Source organism: Castor canadensis, chromosome 5 (genome assembly GCF_047511655.1).
Source record: "Castor canadensis chromosome 5, mCasCan1.hap1v2, whole genome shotgun sequence".
In the NCBI taxonomy this organism is placed as follows: Eukaryota; Metazoa; Chordata; class Mammalia; order Rodentia; family Castoridae; genus Castor; species Castor canadensis.
In genome coordinates, this window is record NC_133390.1 from 42,134,459 (window position 1) to 42,157,408 (window position 22,950).

Genomic DNA, 22,950 nt, shown 5'->3' on the forward strand with positions numbered 1-22,950 from the left:
GAATTTTACTCAGCCATGAAAAAGAATGAAATGTTATCATTCACAAGTAAATGGATGGAACTGGAGAACATCATTCTGAGTGAGGTTAGCCAGGCCCAAAGGACCAAATATAGTATGTTCTTCCTCATACGTGGACTTTAGATCAAGGGCAAACACAACAAGGAGATTGGATTTTGATCACATGATGAAGCGAGAGCGCACAGAGGAGGTATGAGGATAGGTAAGAAACCCAAAACAACAAGATAGCATTTGATGTCCTCGATGCAAAGGAACTAATGCAGAAACTTTAAAGTGACAGAGGCCAATAAGAGAAGGGGAACAGGAACTATAGAAAAGGTTAGTTCAAGAAGAATTAATTTAGAATGTGACACATATGTACAGGAAAGCAATGCGAGTAAACTCCCTGTATAGCTATCCTTATCTCAACTAGAAAAAACCTTTGGTCCTTCCTATTATTGCTTACACTCTCTCTTTAACAAAGTTAGAGATAAGGGCAAAATAGTTTCTGCCTGGTAGTGAGGGGGTAGGGGCAGAGAGGGAGTGGGTGGAGGGAAAGGGAGGGGGCGGGGGGGAAGGGGAGAAAAATGACCCAAACATTGTATGCACATATGAATAAAAGAATAAAAAATAAAATAAAATAAAATAAACAGGGGTGTGCAGGTGTTTCTGGAGTAACCTGTGTCTCATTCCTTTGGGTATATCCCCAGGAGTGGGAACTGGATCATATGGCAAATTTATGTTTAGATTTTTAAGAAGCCTCCAAGTTTTTCCAGAGTAGTTGCACTAGCTTGCATTCCCACCAGCAGTGTACAAGAGTTCCTTTTTCCTCACATCCTCACCAACACCTGTTGTTGATGGTGTTTTTGATGATGGCTGTTCTAATGGGTGAGGTGGAATCTTAGTGTGGTTTTGATTTGCATTTCCTTTATGGCTAGAGATGGTGAGCATTTTTAAATGTGTTTTTTGGCCATTTGAATTTCTTCTTTTGAGAAAGTTCTGTTTAGTTCACTTCCCATTTCTTCATTGGCTCATTAAGTTGGGGAGAGTTTAGTTTTTTGAGTTCCCTGTATATTCTGATTATCAGACCTTTGTCTGATGTATAGTTGGCAAATATTTTCTCCCATTTTGTGGGTTTTCTCTTCAATTTAGAGACCATTTCTTTTGTTGTGCTTTTCAGTTTTATGAAGTCCCATTTGTCCATCCTTTCTCTTAGTTGCTGAGCTGCTGGGGTTCTATTGAGGAAGTCCTTGCCTATCCCTGTTACTTCCAGAGTGTTTCCTGCTCTTCCTGTAGTAACTTCAGAGTTTCAGATCTGACATGAAGGTCCTTCATTCATTTTGAATTGATACTAGTACATGGTGATAACCATGGATCTAGTTTCAGTTTTTTGCAGACAGACAACCACTTTTCCCAACAACATTTGTTGAAGAAGCTTTTTAGAGCCTTAGTTTTTTCAAGGTTAGTAAACATCTACTGAGTTCCTCAGATCAGAAATCTATATACTATTCTTATTAATATTCTCCCTCAACCTTATGATGAATCAAATAGCACTTTCTTCACTCACTCCACTCACTTCATAACACTTCAATTTTATCACCATGACCACAGTGCAATTGTGTAGATTATGGGTGTCTAGCCATTCGGTAAGTCAGGATAAAAATTTAGCCCTACTTTCTATGCTGGTGTTGGGCCTGTATTTTGACAAAAAGCATAAATTTTTTATACAAATACTTTATCTGCTTGGCCAGCTTTGAGCTATAAGGAACACCCTTTTCAACTTGCACAAAGGTGACTAACAAACTTCTAATACCAATAAAACACATCACCATCATCCCTTCCTCAGATAATTTAATAACCTTCTAATTGTCAGCTTTCTCTCTCTTTCTCTCTACTCTTTCCATAACACAAGTTCTTCAATAAAATAATACATTACATTTGGCAATGAAAATATATGCATTGTTTCTTGGCTTAAATCCTTGCCTGATTTACAAAGTGGTGCATTATTTATGCTGTTTGTTTGCCTTAGGTTTTCTGCTATCATTTTAAAGATACTTGGTACATCACCACTCTTCATAAGAAACTGCTATTTTGCTGTGCCTTTTTTTTGACTTGAACATGCTTCCATAAGATGCTCTAGTGGTTGGCTCTTTCTCATCATTTAGAAATCAGTCTTATCCTTCAGGTTTTCTCTAAGAACCCAAACTTAAGTTTCCTTCTGATCACTCTTATTCTAAAATTTTACAATTCTTTATTATTACCTCAAAATACCATTCTATTCATTTTTTGATTACTCTGTATCTCTCTTTTCTAAATAAATTCCTTGTCTGTCCCATTCACTGCTATTTCTAAGTATGTTAAATTATTCATGCACATAGTAGGCATTTGATAAATACTTGCTTAATAGCTGACTCAATATTTAAATATCTGTCTAGCAATTCACACATAATGAATCATTGTCGAATATCATTGTGGGTTTATTGGAGGGAAAAGAGCAAAAATAAACAGAACCTTTTTCCATTCAAGACACAGCAAACAGGCAATTTCAATAAAGTCTTCTTATACATCCAGCTCCTTCCAAAACCCATCTCAACGTACACACAGGAATCAGAAAGTTGTTAGAAAGGAGGACTCATTTTTAATGGAAAAAATTATTAGTTAGTAGCTGATTATGTATTATTGTGGCCAAGTCAGGAGACATTAATTTAAGGCTCACATAACTCAGTAAACCTTTGATGTAGAGACAATACAGAATAAGTTATTTTAATAGGAGAAGAAAATTAATTGATTGAATTAGGAAGGAATTTTGAAAGTCAAAAGGTGTAGAATCTCTCAGTGGAAGAGCAAAGTGTTAATTAAATTTATAATTTCATGTGTGTATATGTGGTTTTAGCAACCAAATTTAGTCAATTTATCATGCTTAAATATTTATTGCTTAGAGTCCTTATTCTATATAGAGTTTAAATTCTTACCCACAGCAATAGGCAAAAGAAACAAATAAAAGAGATACAAATAGGAAAGGAACAATCCCTCTATGTACATGATATGGACTTATACTTAAAAGACTAAAGCCTCCACAGAAAACTCTTAGATTTGATAAATACTTTTAGCAAAATAGCAGGATAAAAATTAAAATATAAAATAAACAGATTTTTTATATGCCAATAATGGACAGGCTGAGAAAAATCATGAAATCAAACCCATTCAGAGTATCCTCAAAAAAAACACAAAAAACCCTAGGAATCAACCAAACCAAGGAGACGAAAGATCTCTACAATGAAAACAATAAAATGCTAAAGAAGAAATTGAGGCAGATGCTACAAAGAGAAAAGACCTTACATGTTCATGGATTGGCAAAATTAATATTGAGAAAATGGCTATATTACTTAAAGTGATCTAAGGATTCAATGAAATCCTCATCAAAATTCCAATAACATTCTCCACAGAAATAGAAAAAACTTAAAATTTATATGGAAATGTAAAAGACCCTGAATAGCCAAAGAAATCCTGAGCAAAAAGAGTAATACTTATAGCTAGCACAAAACCTGACTTCAAACTATAGTACAGAATTAAAATAACAAAACCAGAGTGACACTGGTGCAAAAACAGACATGTAGACCATTGTCTACATATATACTGTAGAGGACCTAGAAATAAACTCTTATAGCTATAGTCATCTGATTCTTGATAGAAGTACCAAAAACTGTGTTGGAGAAAAGACAGTCTCTTCAACAAATGGTGCTGGCAAAACTGAACTTGCACATGTAGAAAACTGAAACTATATCCCTATCTCTAACCCTGGCAAAAAAATCAACTCTAAATGGACCAAAGATCTTAATAAAATACTTCAAGCACTGATATTACTGTGGGAAAACATTTCAAATCATAGGCATAAGCAATGACTTTCTGAATAGTACGCTAAATAGTTCAGGAAGTAAGAGCAAAAACTGATAAATTGGATTACATCAAAATAAAAAGCTTGTGCACACCAAAGGAAACAATCACCAAAGGGAAGAAACAGCCTACAGAATGTAAGAAAATCTTGGTCAGCTATTCATCTGACAAGGGATTAATATCAAAAAAATACATACATAACTCAAAAAATTAAACAGCAATCCCCTCAAATAATCCAATGAATAAATGAACATATGATCTGCAGCAAGAAGAATTACAAATGGCCAATAAATACATGAGAAACTGTTCAACATCATAAACTAGAAAGGAAATGCAAATCCAAACTACATTGAAAATCCATTTCTCCTCAGTTAGGATGGCCATCACCAAGGAAACCAACAATAAATACTGGTGAGGATGCAGGGAATAGGAAACACTTACACACTGTTGGTGAAGTAAATTACTCCTCCTCAGTATGGAGGTTCCCAAAAGTTGAAAAGTGGAACTATTGGATGATCCTGGGTATATACCTCTAGGTATTGACTCAAAGGAATCAAAATTAGCACACAATAGAGATACCTGCATACCCATGATTGTTTCAGCACTATTCACAATAGCCAGTCATGGAATCATTCTAGGTCCTCATTATAAGAGGAATGAATGAAGAAAATGTACACAGTGGAGTACTATTCAATCATAAAAAATGACAAAATTATGTCATTTGCAGGAAAATGGATGGACCTGGAGGTCATCATAAAGACAAGTACTATATGTTTTATCTTACAGGCATAATGTAGATTTTTTTAAAAGACAAGCAAGCACAAGGGGCTCAACTGGAGGAGTAGTGTGAACCAGTAGGAGAAGGGGACAACAAAGGGTGGTGGGGAATGTGTCTGGTGAAATTCGTAATATCTAGGTATGAAAATGTGATAATGAAACTTACTAGTCTATAAAATTAATGATAATAAATTTAAACTATTAAAATTTTAATTTAAAATGTAATTGTTTAGATTTAATAGAGATAAAGTGAGAATATTAATTGATAACCTTACTCCAGGTTTCTTAAATCCCTGAACTTTTTTTTAACATAAGTGACATATTTGAAAAATTTACCTGTTCAATACTGTCTTCTTGTCTGTCACACTTGCTATAATCCCATTTCAAATTTTCTACTTCGTTTTTAATAAATAAATTCTAATAGTATTCTCTAGGTTTTAGAAGCACACAAGCATACTGCAATTCCACTATTTTACATCTTTATGGTGTTGTGATTAAGAAAAATTTAGAGCGATTATGTACCAACTGTGTGACATTGGAAAAGCTATAAAACCTCTGCAAGCATAAACCTTCTCACTTGAAATTGATATGTTATTTTATATTATTAATAAACAGATAAGTGATGTAACATGTCTAGAACTATTTGAAACATCCCTACCACCACATAGCAATATTCAATATTTATACATGCTTTTATTTATTTTAAAAGTGATTACATGTGGAAAGACATTGTTGTGGTTGCTTTAAAAAATAATCTATGCTGCTTTCAGAATGTGTTGCTATAATACAGTCTCTATCTCACAGATATGATTATAAACAATTATATAGAAAAATACATATTCCTTTTAAATCATATATCTATCTACATATATATAGATGTGCTATTTAGATACCTTTTCCAGGAATTTTGAAATTGGAATTTAAGAAAGAAAAGTAGTTTTTCTTAGATATTGAGGGAAGGTATGTAAACACAAAGAAACTGATAGTCATGGCATCCACAGTGTGGAAGAAATTTATGCACACAAGGAATTAAACTTGACAGTGTGAGATGGAGAGAAAATCTTGTAATAGTTCTTTTCTTACTTATGATTGTCCTTGCAATAGCTGTTTCTTATTGTTTCTTATGACTTTTTTTTGGGGGGGGTGCTGTTTTTAAGAACATATTAGTCCCATTTTGTACTAAGTTTATTCAAGCTGGGTTTTCTTCAATTTAAATCAAAAGTGTTCTGAGAAATGTTTACTATCAAACATTATTGGGTATATTAACTCATTGAAAGATAAAAGTAAAACTTAATAAAACTATCTTCACATCATGTTTATATTGAGAATTTCTTGGTAGAAAGTCAAACTTTAGGAAATACTATTTTAAATAGAAAGACATTAGTCATCAGGGATATTTGGATGTATTTTTCTTATATTTTAATTTCTACCTTAAGAAGAAATATCATTGAGGGTTTTATTTTTTTAACGACTGTAGAGAAATTTGAATTTATTAGAATTGATGCTTTTATTATAAAAGTGGTCTATTCTAGATGCTGCATAAACAAAGGACTTTATGTTTTATACTAAGGATACATGATAGAGTGTTTTTCTGTATACTAATTCAAGAATACTCTCCATCTTTTTCATGACTCTGAGGTTCTGGCACTTGTGTACTTGCTACCTACTGATAGGAAACACTCTATACAATACACAGAATTAGTGTACAAAGTGTCCTGTGATAGATATATTATAAGGTTCTTCAACTTCCAGGTGAAGAACCACTCTGAAAGAATTAACTCTCTCAGCACTTTCATGGAAATATGGATAAACATATTATGAAACTTCATTTCTCAATAAGAAAGCTCTCTGGAAGCACAATTCAGTAATCTAGACACGAGACAATATTATTGTGGCTTCATCATAGAAAAGCAAATCTTTTGACATGCTTTTAAAAAATTTACCTCACATGATTGCTAAAATGAAATTAGTGTATAAAATACTATATAAACAGAAAATGACCAACAAGTAGTAAAACATCATTGCTTATAACTAGACAAAATCTATCCCTACATTATTTTGAGTTGAGAGATGACTCTTAAGTCTCAATGCAAAAAATCAAGTTTTGCAATGCATTCCATTCTCCCTACCTCTAATGTATCTGAAATGAATTAACTTGTGTCTTAGGGAAGAGGGTGTGCCTATAATTATCTGGAGGATAAGAAGTTTTCAGTATGCTTACAGGCTGTTAAATGATATCCTCACTATTTTAAGCTGATTTGTAGATATGATTTGTATTTAACCACTTTTCTTGATGTACAATAGACCTCTTTTTAATACAATGCTACATAAAAAGATGTATTTGGACAGTAGCATACACCATCCTACCAGTTCTTTTCGGCTTGCACATTTTTTTCAATATTTGTAGAAATATCACTTAATCATTACATAATTTCATGATTTATGCATTGATAACTGCTCTCTAGAGAAGTGATAAAATTGGCTTTTTAAAAAATTCTCTATCCAAATTTTGAAATATTGTACGTTTTGGACTTGCTTTGCCATACTCTGGCTTGAACGTGGTTTATAAAGACACAAATTGAATTCCAAAGCATGCTTTGAAATAACAATGTGAAATAAAATCCTACAGAGTTCTTCATTTCAGTTCCTTCCTCCTCTATCATTTCTTCAACTAGTGAATTTCAGTCAATTTAAAAATTTTAGGAAAACACATTTAGGGGGCAGTGTGGGAATAAGGAGGTTTATTTGGTGCAGTTTTGGCTCACGCTTGAACATCACTACTTGGAAGTCAGAGACTGGAAGGATCACAGTTTGAGACCAACACACACAGAAATTAGTGAGACCTCACCTCAACAAATTGGCTAGGCATCACTGTGCACATCTGCCTCCCGAACTACAAAGGAGGCAGAAATAGGAGTATTGCAGTCCAGTGTGGCGGGTACAAAAACATGAGATACTATTTGAGAAATAATTTAAGCAACATACTAGAAGAAATGGCTTCTAGGGATGGTCTGAGTAATAGAAAAACTGTCTAGCCAGAGCAGGTTCAAATACAAGTAAAACAAATTGACTGTGGTCTTAGGCAATTTGGGCTGCCATAACAAACTATTGGAGACGGAATAACTTAAGCCTATCATTCTGTATTTCTCTCAGTTCTGGATAATTGGAAATCCAAGATCAAGGGAACAGCAGATTTTGTGTCTGGCAGAGACTGACTTCCTGGTTTCCAGATGGTTCTTCCTTGCATGGCAGAAAAAGAGTGAGAGACCACTCAGGGGCCTTTTTATAAGGGCATTAATCCCATTCATGAGGGCTCTATTTTATAATATAATTATTACCCAAAGGCCCCTCTTTCTAATACCATCACTTTGGGGGTTGGGACTTCAATGTATGAGTGTGTGGGTGGAAAACAAATATTCAGTCTATAATAACCTGTTGCTGAGTTGGAAAACATGGACACTGTACAGGTATAGGAGCAAAACATCTGGTCTAATTGAGAGTGGATTACTTGGAAAAACTGCCCCACCTGGGTAGGAAGCAGGCAGATGAATAGAATCCTCACGAGAAATCAGCTGGTGGGAGAAACAGCAGAACAAGACTACGCAGAAGAGCAGGCATCATAATACCACAAGACTAACATTTTAAGATTTTCAGTGCACGTGTGAGATTTGTAGGCAAAAGGATAGGCTACTATGAGAGGAAAAAGAATGATGAGAACCATATAAAGTTAAACTTTCTGAATAATAATATCATATTCCGGTTTTTCCAAGCCATTGCTGTCCCTAAAGACCATTTATACTTCACAGCATTAATATTCATTAGGTACAACACCATATGCTGCACAGCAGGATGCGTCACCAGCAGACTGTTTGTCATAAAGCCAGATTTAATAATGCATTGTAAAACAAACATTATGATGATAAATACAAAATGACAGCCTAATTAAGAGAATCTTAATTGCCATTTGTCCATAATAACATTTGTATTGTTGTAGCTGTCTTTATCCTAGCATTCTTCCTGTTCACCTTCCCCACCACCTGCCTTTAAGGGAATTGTGTAATACACAAATTAAAAATACTCAATGCCTTCTTTTACACTTTCACAAATCAGTTGTACGTTAATAAATAGTTGTGTGCCATCAATGTTCAAACACATTACTCTTTCATCTTAAAGTCATGAAAGTATCTCTAATGAAAATTGTATCCTTGCCTACCAGGTGAAATAATAAGATGAAGAAATTGATTCAAACTCTAAATTCAAATCACCTGCAATCTTTCATTCTTTCATGAAGTATTTGGGGTCAGCTCTTTCTTTTCAGCCTGAAGTAATCTATTCTGGATTTCTGAAGTCACCAGTACTTCTTTAAAAAGAAAGTCTACAACCCATCAAACTTTATAGAGCAGCTCTGTGGCCAAAGAACCAGGTAAGACTTACATATCTTACATCTTATTGGTAAATTAAGGATCTCTAATCTTCACCCAAGATGTGTGTAATATAATCCCATGTTCTCTAACTAGCACAGTTCATAGAAGGTGATATTATATTTAGTCATTTGAGTAACAAATATAATTTTCTCCCTTTCCTATATAAAATTACATTTAAATGTACTTTTTCTTATTATAGTTCAAAAACAGAAATTCTAGTGGTTAATTTATGTGTGAATCTGACAGCTAGTTGGTACAACACTAGTTCTGAGTATGTCTGCAAGTGTTTCTGGAAGAGACTGGCATTTAAATCAGTGGACTGAGAAAGGATCTCCACTCGTGTGGCAGGTACCTTATAATTGGCCAAAGGACCATGTATTTACTATTCGGTTTATCTACCCAGAGAACCCTGAATAACACAAAAAGTCTCAATATTGCCTGTGAAGTAATAACCAGCTCCCAAGAGTCTTTACAACATATCCTTGATTGTTTTTCCGGAACGCAGGTTCTGGTCCTCAGCTTTGCTGTATCACAGATCTATCAGATTAAAGAAGATTCAAAATCAGAGATGTGCTGGTAAACATTTAATAATGGCTCTCAGATGGGGAAAAATAACATGTGATTTACGGGACTTGCTGATCCCAGGCTACCAATGAGAACACACTTAACAGGAAGTTGGAAAAAGCTGCACACAATTAGATCTCCTGAGTGTTGATGGATTGTGTAAGTGTACGATGGATATCAGGGGAGAGTCATCACATCTGGGTTTTCCATTTGGGGGAAAAAAAGAAAATACTCTGATTTTTTTTAATTCATGGTGTAGAGAAAAATCTCTGAATTTAGAGACTGGCAACATCAGGTATATATCTATATAAATCTAAATAATATGAGTTCTTCTGACAAATATAGTCCAAAAATTATATACTTCCACAAGCAAATTGACACAAATATCTACTCTAACCCAGAATTCTAATTATGTTAAATAGGGCATTAAAATCAGAATGGTCTCTGAAACACAATGTTAAAACTTTACCAACTTTATTGAGAAAAAGTATATACAAATATGGTGCATGAAATTCTGAAATAATTCTCCTTAAGAGAAGCTGATGACATTTTGAGCATTATTTATCTGTCCTATAAAAATTATAATTCTCATTTAAGATAAAGTAGTTGAATAATTAAATTCAACTTTGGGTAAGGAAAGGGTACACCTGGATATATTTTCCTCTTAAGACATGCAAGAAGTCAAAATAATTACCACAGTTTTTAACAAAATAATCTGAAAACTTTCAAATACTTGTTAAAATTGACTACCAATGTGTTATGTAGTAGACTTAAAAGTAAGACTGAAGTTCAATAGTTCTACTTCAGTTGATGGTTACTGACTTTTCCCTTTTGGGGAATCATTAGGATTGCATAATAGTTTCCCCATCATGATTTAACTCATACTTTTACAGTACTTTTTATTGTTATGAGACCAGTTCACTAAAGAAAATAAATAGGCATTATTAATTTTAGAACCTGGATACAATGTATTTCCAATACAAATCTAGGAAAGAGTATAATTTAATGTCTATTTTTTGGTTGTTACCCATTGCTATATCCCTTATATCAGCATGAAAATAACAAGAGAACTGAGGGATTGTTTTAGTGTTGTTACAACAAAATATCTGACTCTATCTACTTTACAAAGTTTGGAGACTGAGAAATCTGAGCTTGTGCCGGCCACATCTATGAAAGGTCTTATGCTACATCACATCATGGAGGATGGAAAGAGGTAATGCCCTTGCTTTGTAACAGCCTGCTCCCATGGTAGCTAATCTCTCCAGACCTCATCCAGTGCTCAAGACAGGCATTTATCTCTTCTGCAGTTCGTGCTCCATGATCTAATTCCCTCCAGTCGGCGCTACCTCTTAAAAGTCACATCACCTTTCAGTACCTTTGCACAGAGTGCCAAACTTCCAACAAATGAACTTTTGGGGCACAAATCATTTCCCAACCACAGAAGAAAGTGTTTTTAATTTGCCTAAACCTACTAAACCCACTAAACAACTCAAAGAGTTTATCCTTCTTAAAAATCAATCCACGTATTTTAACACAATATTATGTTCTAGGTTCAATAATATTAACCTAGAAGGTAACACCCACACACAGGAAATCAATGTGAGTCAATGCCCTGTATAGCTATCCTTATCTCAACCAGCAAAAACCCTTGTTCCTTCCTATTATTGCTTATACTCTCTCTACAACAAAATTAGAAATAAGGGCAAAATAGTTTCTGCTGGGTATTGAGGGGGGGGAGAGGGAGGGGGCGGAGTGGGTGGTAAGGGAGGGGGTGGGGGCAGGGGGGAGAAATGAACCAAGCCTTGTATGCACATATGAATAATAAAAGAAAAATGAAAAAAAATCAAATAGAGATAAATCAAATCGGGTTATAATACATATATATAAGGAAATGTCATGAGGAAATTCCCTGTATAGCAATTTTAAACAAACAAAAATGTCAGTTTTATCTTTTACAAAAGCAGAGAACAGCATGGCAGATAGGTTCTGTCTGGGTGGTAGGGGAAAGAGGTGGGGAATGGTGAAGGAGGGTGAACATGGTGCAGATACTGTGTGCACCTGTAAGTGGAAAAATGAGGACAGTTGAAACTATTCCAGGGATGGGGAGAGGGGGATAAAGAAGAATGACGGAGGGAGTGAATTCCAGTATGATATATTTAATACATGTAGGAACTTCTGTAAATGTAACAATGTGTCCCCAGAACAATAATTTAAAAAATTTAAAAGTAATGTTTTTTAAAGTACAGATATGTTAAGTTCCACAAGAGATTTTAACAACTGTATTTTCATTATCTTTATGCTTTATAGTTTTGTTTTTCTAATGCTTCTACGTTACAAATCTCCTAATTCATCTTAAATATGTAGTATTCCCTTTTCCATCAAAATAATAAAGAAGTTTTAAAAATAATACTTTCATCTTTTATATCTTTGTTCTTAGAATAAATTTTAAGCATCTAAAATATATTTGAAAAAATAAGTAAAAGGCCAAGGAAAAATAGACATAAATTCTCTAAAGTAGTAAGTACTAACTTTCATTTATTGGTTTTAATTAATGTAAGTACCATTCATAAATTATGTAAAAAAGCATTTTAGGGCATTATATAAAACATAGAGAAATAAAAACGTTGAAGAAGAGAATCTCTCATGGATTATTTACTAATTTCCCTAAGTTTCTAGACAATATCTTTTTAAACAACTCAGAAAATAAAGAAAATTGCATACACAATTCTGAAGTGGAATCAGAATGTTGAAATGTTCTTTTTATGTTTAAAATACAAAAGAAATAAAGGAAAAATTAAAGGACCAAATTTATTTGGTGGAATAAAAAGAATTTCCCTAAGAAATTTAAATTATAATCACAACAGTAAAATTAGCTGTAACCTTTTCTTGAGTAAGTTTCATACATGATTGTCATTTTTTGACTCTATATGTTTATGATTTAGGTTAAAAAAAAAAATTTTTTTAATTTAAAATCAATATTTGAACACATTTATGAAAAAGTAGGCTTAAGTGACTTAAAATATCTTTGCCATGAAAATGATTATATAAAGCAATTATATTACTGAGTTCAACAACTATAGTCTTACCTACAATAGAAAGGCAAGTATCCAAAGTTCACTATAAGAGAAAGAAGAAACAAGTGTCATGAAATCTAAGAATTAAATGTACTTTGCAGAAAGATTACTGAAATTTTATTTTCCTAACCTACTTATCATCTTTCTCTATGAAAAGTCTACAGTTTACATACAGGTAATAGAAGATATATCCATTAATTAAATCATTTTTACTAAATTTAAATCAGTTAAATTACCTTACAGGAAATCTTTCACTTACCTTGCCTCAATTTGTTCCAGTATTGCAGGGTTTGCCAGATTTGACTATGGACATCAAGGGTATATGGAACATAACATGTGAATCCTTTCTCTGGACCTTACATTTAGTCTAAGGATAAAGACAGCATTTTCTACTTTTTTTTAAAGCTTATATCATCAAGACAATTCACCTGAACTTGATTTTAATAAGCAGTTACCTACACATTGGGGCCTTGTAGAGAAGTTTGAGTTTGCTATGAAACAGCCCAAACTACTTCTTGGCAACATACGGCTGAGTATAAGATGCTCATCTTTAATAATAAGGGCAGTTCGGTCTCTAGGCTTGGCATTGCCACCACATCAATGTAGGTTTTCACTCCACATGGAACATAAGGCAGAGTCAGTAAGTATCCTGTAACCAATCAATATTAAATGGTACTTGGTTGCACACTCACACACACACACACACTTAGTTTCTTCATATTCCCTACGGATGTGCAGAGATTTTGCACTTTTACATTTTACATCCATTCTATCCATTGTTTTATCATTGCTGTTGGCAGAATGATTGCAATTATACTTTAGATATTTGATATTCAGAAGAGCTTAGAGGAAATATTTTATGTTAACTATATACACAGTATGATATAAAGGAAGCAAAAATAATGCTTGAAATGTAAAATGTAAACTAATATTTTAAAATATGAAAAAGAAGCAGATATTAAAATGAATACTAAATCAATAATAAAAACATGTAGTTTGTACAAATGAAAATGATCAATAAAATGGATTTCCATTTAATATAAAAGTAATATGTAACAAAGAAAGAAATGTCATAAACCAATGTAAAAGAAGTGAGTTCCAAGAAGTTATGCTGAGAAAATTGGCCAAGGGGAAAGAAAAATTACATGAGTGTTCCCCCTCCCGTGTATCATGATAAATTTGACTAACTCAGCCATTATTCATTATTATTTTTCTTACGCATCACAGAGTTCAGGTAACATTCTTCATTTTATGCTGGGAATACACTTGTTTTATGTTATTTTTTTCATGGTGCTTGACATTGAACCCAAGGCCTTATACATACTATACAAGTCTCTACTACTGAGCTATACCCCAGCTTTTAGAAGTACATTTCTTGAGCCAGGTCCATATGTTATAGTTAATAATTCCAGGGTATCTAGTGCAGTGCTGAGCTAATAGATTAATAAAATATTTGCCTAACTAATATTTATTATACCAACTATCCTAGTTCTTTTGCAAAAAAAAAGTGATGTAAGAGAATTAGGGCAGAGTATAAGCATAACTAATTAAAACTGTACACTACCTATACAAACAATACTTAAGGAATCTAAGATTTATCAGAACATCTTCAAACAGTCTTTGCAGAAAGATAAAAAGAAAACAATTGTAAACTTTCTGCACTAGTGGGTTTCTTGTTTTTGTTTCATGTCATGTAGTTTTGTCCTTTTTTTATTTTTTGTTTCTAGGTCCCACTTAAAATGTAAAATGTAGTTTTCTATCACAAGCTTTGCTTATGTTAATTTATCTGTGTAACTTTGTTCATGTCAGATATCAAAATTCTTATTTTTCAATCAACATTTTGTAGGATTTAACATATCATTTTACTGATTTTTCCCTTGGTGCATGTGCCTTTAAATTTAACATGAATGTAGGTAGGTATTCCTAGAATGAACAAATTAACCAAAGTAGTTATTTATGTAGGAAGGGAAAGATAAGCACAGTGTATTAAAATAGCAATAGATACTTACCTTGAATATAGCATCTTTAAATCTGGATTTACAAGTCAATTTCCAGTTGCTCACACCTATAATTCTAGCTACTTGGAAGACTGTGTTTGGGAGGATCTGGGTTGGAGGCAAACCCAGCCAAAGGAGGCAACACCCCAACCAATAGGTAGGCACAGTGGTACACTCCTATCATCCCAGTGAGAGACATCAGCAAAAGTAAGAAGATTGCAATTCAGGCATGCCTTTTCAGGTATAAAGCAAGACTCTATCTCCAAAATAACCAGAAAAAAGAGCTAGAGGTATGTTCAAGCAGTAGAGAGACCGCCTAGCAAGCACGAGCCCTGAGTTCAAAGCTATCTAGAACCACACAAAAAATCTGGAACCATAATATTATTTTGCTATAATTAATTCTATCCTGAGACAATGTTGCTTAGCTTTGAGGAAGCTTTAACTTTAGTCCATAATATTTCTAGTGAATTTGTATAAAGAAAAGAGAAAGGAAGGCTGAGGAGAGTCTGGAGTGTTCAGACTTTCTAAATGATTCTCCACACAGCTTTCTAGTGACATGTCCCTTCTTTCTGCATTCCTTGCCTGCCCCATCTGTGACAAACTTAGGGGTCTCAGAGTTCATGATAATATGATAAAGGGATAAGAAGCCTTTGACAGGCTGCTGTCACACTTCTGAATCATAGAATCATTCTTTCCCTTCAATGTTTCTTCCTTCTCAGTGCATGTGATTCCCTTTTGAGGGAACCCATGTACTGTCCATGTTTTATTGTTTTATTGCTTCTCTTCACATAGATTCTAGACTCTTCTTTTTGTGTGGACAATATGAGTTTGATAAAGTAACAATTATTTGTCTCTATAATAATTTTCAGTCATTTCTTCCTTAATCTCTTTCTCCCAAACCAAAACTAACATGGCAATTCACAGTCAAAAGAAAAAGAATCAATCCCAAATATTTTCAGTATATGACACATAAAGTGTTTTCTTACACAGTATTATTAAAAGAAAACATTGAAACTGGTTGCTAATACTTTAATATTTGGATTTACAATTTTGAAGATTTTTTTAAGAAATGAGATTTAGGAGGCTTTCCTTCCCACATCTCAAAAAAAAATAGTGCTAAGTTAGTTATGTCACCTAAGAAGAAACTTGTGTTCTAAGTTTCTCTTAACACTGTTGAAAACTGAGGAGTTTTATGTGTCTTTCACCAGGGATCTTTCTCTTCTGTTTTGTTACATCCAGATATTTTCTCCTTATAGGACCTGCCTTGGTCCTTACATGCATTTGATTTGGTATAAGACAAAGGGGTTAACCATTGGGAAACAAATACAGAGACTCAGGCACCTATTCCCTCCCTTCTATCATGTCATATCCCTCCCTGGAGACAATGAGCTCAGACCAATTAGTTATTCCTGAGGGAACAAGGAAGAGAAGGCATACTGAATGAAAGCACATGGGTTGAATCTCAAAAATATTATCCCATCACTTACTCGTCAGAATATTTCATACATTATTGCAGTCATAAACATTAAAACTATTATTTCCATATAAAAACCACAATGTAACAAAGTTTATCAAACTCATCAATATGCATAGAGTATATTAGATTTAGAGATGGTTTTAAAGAACGATCCATGAAACTTGACACTTTTAGAAATTTAATTTTAATGAAGATTCAATTACAATTACTATAAAGTAAAACCAAATGACTCAAAATCTGAGTGTAAAATTTGAAATGGACAATTTACTAAGAGGCTTTTGCAAAAGATGGCTCATGTAGAGTTTCAGCTATTATGTCATGCTAGTTAAAATAGAACCAGAACTGTTTGTCTTTCAAAAGAACAGATCTAGTCTGTGAAAAATTGATTTCCTTACAGGTGGATACCATAAACGTGCTGGGGTTATGCTAATGCCCCACAGAGGGCCATATGCATAGCAGGACCTTGAATTAATTGGGGGAAAGAATGACCATATGCATAGTAGGACCTTGAATTAATTGGGGGAAAGAATGACCATGTGCTGAATGAAGGAAGTAAACAGGGACACACTAGAAAGTTCCATATTTTATAATAAATAGCACATGACCCATATATTAAACCAAAATATGCCTTATAGACTAATTGCCAGTGGGAAAAGGATTCACATTATTGAGAAATAAGATAAAAATTCTTAGACTTCTACGAATTCTTCTAAGTTCTTAGGTTCATAGGCATTTAACGGTGAGTGATGAATTTCTAAATATATTTCCAGGCAGGGTCATGCTTCCTCAGCATTCTCTGCACTACACAGTCTGATAGTGGAGAGTTTGGGTCATAGTCTTATTTTATTTCTCCTACATGTTAATATTCCATTGGGACATTTGAGGAGATTGAGCTTGAGTAGTTGAAAGCATGACTCCACATTCAGAATACGTACGTAGCAGAATTAGTAACTGAATTAGGATTTGTCTATGAGACTGTATTCTGTGCTGGATAATCACACAGTCTGAGTTTGGAGTGCAGTACTTAGCTGTGTGCATTTTTTGTGTGCCTCAATTGTTTTTTATATACATGTGTCAAAAAATACCAATATTTTCTCTTTGACTCATTCTTTTCTTTCCTAATTTTTGGAGGAAAAGGAATATCTGTTCAGATAACATAAAGACACAGATTTTTTAAAAGCTATCAAAACTATGTTTTGATACAGTTTGATGAACAAACTGTGACCTGTGACCTAGTCACCTCCTTCAAGGCTACAAATAAAGAAAATAATTTCTTATGATTTGCATATAGTTCTTCCAAATATTACCTTAGACAGTTTATAGAAAGGGCAAATACAGCAATGTAGGTGAAATACAAAGAAAAATAGGGAAGTTGTATTCAATAAGCAACTAAAGTAACATGGCCCAGCATTGTCTCTAATGTCACATAACATTTGAATCAAGGTGAGCAGGTATATGATTATAAAAGTGCATCATTAGTACAATAAAAGATGAATAATGTGAAATAGTAGATAGCAGGAAATGGTTAGTTGTGTTTGGGAAGGTCCCCTCTGCAAGGGACATTTGCATGCATGGGTGTTAGAATGTCACTGTATAATTCTCTTATGTGTCTCTTTCATATGTAGTGTAAACATGTGTCAAACATTTTATTTAAATGATTAATTAAAGAGGAAACCATTAAAATAGTCAAGTTTTTCCCCCAGGAATTGAAGAAATAAGGTTTTATTCAGACCATTAAAAGACATTTTTATTTTAAAGAATATCCAAAAAAGATTATGAATTTAGACACAAAGTTAGCAATCCATTTCTAGAAAGTTGGGATGAGAAGATCTGCACATGCATTTGCTCTGTAGCAAAATAATCACAGCTTATGAAATTATTTCACAAAGAACACAACATTTCTGATCTGGTTCTAAGGGAATAAAGCCCACTGTCGTGAAGAAACTTTCAAAAACTCTTCTAAAACTCACTAAGAGCCATGAGAATCTGTGGTACTGTGCTTGTCCCGTACTCTACTTCTAAACCAGGACTGTCATTCCAAGAGAAGCGTATACCACTATCTATAGCTCCAGGTACATGGCTCAGAGATTTACTTACCAGGAAAACCAGCTCATAGGAATGAAGAGATACCAAGCTTCCCCAAAGGCCATGACTATTTAGGAGAGTAAGAACATTGACAACTAAAGGTCCTCTAGAAATCAATAGCAATTTGGTTGGTATGCAATTCAGAGGCTGGCAACTCCATGCAAACACCATGCTGACGTGCAGGTCAACTAATTTAATCAAAGCCAACTAAGACACTCACGGGGTCAGACCAAACCACAAAAGCTTCACTATGCTGGACATGGTGGTGCAGACCTATAGTCCTAGCAACTCAGAAGTTGAAGTAAGAGGATCACCTGTTTGAAGCCAGCCTGGGCTGCACAGTGATTTCCAGGCTATCCTGGTCGGAAAAAAAAAAAATCCACACATATACATACACATTTTTCCTACGCTAGGGACTGTAATTTCACTGACTCAGAATGTGGAACACCTTTGGCTTTGAGTCACTAGTGAATTCAAGAGTAACCAACTGAACACTAATAGAGCCTTCTACAGGCAGCTGAGATCAGACAGTCAAAGACAGCCCTGCTAAAATCACAGACACTCCAGAGTGAGTGACTGTGTGCACACCCAAGGGAGCATCTCTTGAGTGACAACAGAAGTTTCATGCTGTGCAGAAAATAGCTTTCTCTAAATTAGTTTAGCCAAGTCACTCAAAAAAATAAGCAAGAAACAAATTTCAAGTAGAGAAAAGATTCAGTAAACAGAGTTGCTACAATATGTGATCTAAAATGTCCAGCTTTTAAATAGAAAAAAATGAGACATTCAAAGAAGCAGGAGTGTCACCTATATGCAAGGGGGGAAAGCAATGAAAAGGTTCAGATATTGGACTAAGCACTAAAAACTTTCCAAATATTCACTATAAATATGTTCAAGAAATGAAAACTTGCTTAGTAATGTAAAAGAACATATAATAAGGATGTCTCATCAGTTATATAAGTTCAATAGATGAACGACTCAACAGCAGAAAAGAACAGTGTTAAAATGATGCAGGCCCTAAGGAAAAACCAGTGCTTGCATGGAGAGCAAGATGATGCCACTGGGCACCAAAGTCCGAACTCTGACATCACTTCTGGTTAGGCCATCTAAGAACCACCGCAATGCAGCTTAAAGGGGTCCAGCAGAGGGGTGCCACAGCTTAAACAACAGCAGGGTTGCATGAAATCAGGTCCTTAGATCACTTTCCTTGTTGGGACTATGTTGAGGCCCTGCTGCTTGACTGGTGGGTTCTATCCATTTATACAACTCAGTACCAGCTCAAGCTGTTAAAATTATTTTCCCAGGTTTGTATATTTGGTAGGAGTTAAAAATAACTGGGTTGTAGCAAAATATTTTTAAGTCTGGAAATAAATTTTTAACGATTTTACATATAAGTAATTGCTCTAAAATGTGGTCTATTCATTTACAAACACCCCATCAATCTGATTTGTATTGTCTACTTGTTGATTCTGCTCTAAGATTGCAATGTTATTCTACTCTATTCTTATATGTTATTTTTACATATTACATTCTTTTCATTTTTATAACTTCATTACCTACAAATAGTAAGTGTTTATTTATAGTCTTTAAATTATTTGAGAAAAATCATGTCTGTGAAGAAGTATATAAGAGTGTCCCAGGTGGTCTCTTACTGGTGACACACTGAGAAACAACCCACAGAGATGCCAGAACTGGTACAAATTCAAGCTTGAAATTTCATTTTTCAGCTGAAAATAAGAGCAGGTGAAATTAAAAAAAATATTCAGGACAAGTGGCTATGGCTTTAACTTGAATTACTAAGCTAATTTTTAGTTTTTAATGTCTATACTTATGCATTCACTAGGGAGTATTCTGGTTATTAATAAAAAGTCTGTCAGCTAAAGCAGAGATCAAAATACAAATTGTAACACATAGGAACATTATGTGAATATGTGTCACTCCCTGGAGAACTCTAGGTTCATAAAAAAGCAATGAATGGATTACATGAAGACATAAATATGCTCCTTCATTTTCATCTGTGACAGTTATGCTCTTCCTGCAATGCAGCCTTAAAATCCACACCACCTTAGGCTGTGAGTTCATCAGTGCTCTCGAGCTCAACAGGGTCAGCTCTGGATAATGTTTTGGAAGAATGACCTCCAAGAAAAATCCAGGTGCAAGAGGATATAATGCTAGCAATTCAATAGATGTCATGGTTCTCTTTAGGTCACTAATAAGCAATTTCCCCTCAAGACCATTATCTGATATCATGCTACCGGATGTTTCTTTGTAAAGATTTAATACATGTGGACATTTAAAATTTCCCAATTGTTTTCTTATTCTCTTTATTGTTATGCTACCCCTTCTGTATTGAACAACTTTTTAAAAATTTGTGTAGCCAAATACACATAACCTCAAATTTTACCACCTCAACCATTTTAACTATACCATTTACTGATATTGACTGCATTGCTATTCCTGGACAACCATCATCACCATCCACCTCCAGAATTATTTTCATACAAAATTGAAACTCTGTATCCATAAAAGATCAAGTCTCCATTCTCTTTCCCACAGTCAGAGAGCAACCACCATTCTACTTCCTCTATCTATTATTGTGATTATTCACTTATCCCCTAGAAACAAAAATAAGAATGTCAGGCCTTTAAATCCCTATAGCACCAGTCCAGAATTTGGCAATATTTTTCAGGATCCACAGAGAGAAAATTAATAAATGAATGAGCAGAACAAGTATCATAAAATTATGAGTGTGCTGGAATAAATTAAAAGTAAAGCAAGGTAAGGAGGATCACCAATGAGATTCTCCTTAAATAAGGACTATGTGAATAAGGTAGCTAGGTAAACTTCATTAGGATGGCTCAGTTTGTCTTATCTATGAAGACACGATACACCTGATATTTTTCTTGAGACAAGGTGTCACTATGTAGCCCAGACTGGGCTCAAATTCATGATCCTCCTGACTCAGCCTTCCAAGTGCTGACATAACTAAAGAGTGCCACCAGGCCTGGCTGGACATTTCAAGTCTATAGCTCCATATGTTTTTAGAAATGTATGCACTTTTATTAATATAGTCACAATTAGACTATAGAACATATCCATTACCCTCCAAAATTATTTTATGCACCTTTGTACCCAATCCCTTTGTCTCATCCTAAATCCTTGACAAACATTGCTGTATAGTCTGTCCCTATAAAGTTTTTTTTTCCCAGAATGTATATCAATGAATCATATAGTATGTAATATTTTATCTTCTTGCATTTCACATACTTTGGAGATTCATGAATGGAATCTCCAATTCTCCAAAGAGATTCAGTTCATGTATCACATGAATTGTGTGTGTTAACAATTCATTCCTTTTCATAGCTGAATAATATTCTATTAAATGAATATACCGCAATATGCTTATCTAGTCACCAGTTGGTGGATATTTAAGTTGCAGCAAATTTTTCTCTCTTCAATTAAGAATAAATCTGTACATTTTCTTTCTTTTTTTCATTTATTCACATGTGCATACATTGTTTGGGTCATTTCTCCACCCTGCTCCCATCCCCCACCCTTTGCCCCTCCTCCCTCAGTTCCAGGCAGGTCCAGTTCTGCCTGTATCACTAATTTTGTTGAAGAAATGACATAAGCATAATAAGGAAGACAAAGTGTTTTTGCTAGTTGAGTTGAGGATAGCTATACAGAGAGATTCCTACTATTGCTTTCATGTACCCATGTGTTATGACCCACGTTGATTCAACTCTAACTTATCTGTACATTGGTTCCTGATCCCCTGCTCATGAAAATCTCTTTCATTTTAAGGTTTCTGTATTAGTTCCTCTGGAGTGGGGTCATCAAACGCTTTCATGTTTTGGGTTTTCTACCTATTCCTGTATCTCCCGTGTGTGTGCTTCCCTTGTCAGTGATCCAAATCCAACCACATTTCTGCATATGCCCTAGATCTAATGTCCAATGTGTTTTGTGGGAAAAGTTTAAGAAAAGCAGAAAGGAAAATTGACTGTAATCTAAGAGTTGCCTAAAAGATTTTCTAGGGTCATGTCAAACAAAAACCTGATTCTCTATGTCCATCAAATAACAAGGCTATCTTAATATTATTCTGCCCTGAGTAACATCTGTAAAAAAACCTCTGTAGGGAAAGGTTTTATCCAAGTAATTACTTGTGTTTTCTGCTGCTCTTGTCAAGCTTTGAAACACTACTAAATCAGAGTTCATTTAAGTATTTTCTCATGTAAAGGTCTCTTAAATGACCAATTTTTAACTGTGTTCTGTGTTTAGACTTTATCTAGACATTATATAACATTTTCAAAGTTAAAAGTACTAGTTTATGTAAAAGGACCAGCAAAAGATCTCTTTTATTCAAAAGCATTATATTTAAACCTTTGGCATATAAAATGGTTACTGAAACTTGAAAAAAAAGAATAAATCTGACAATGAACAGTTGCATAAACATCTCTTTGTGTTAGCATATTTTCTTTTCTCTTGGGTAAAATATGTAAAAGTGGAATGAAGGGTCATTAGATATTTTATCTTTATAAGAAATTACCAAAACAATTTCCAAAGTGACTATCTGACTTTCTACTCATAGCAGCCATCTAGGAGATTAGTAGTTGGTCCAAATTTTGAACACCATAACTTATTGCCAATTTTCTTTTTAAATTTTA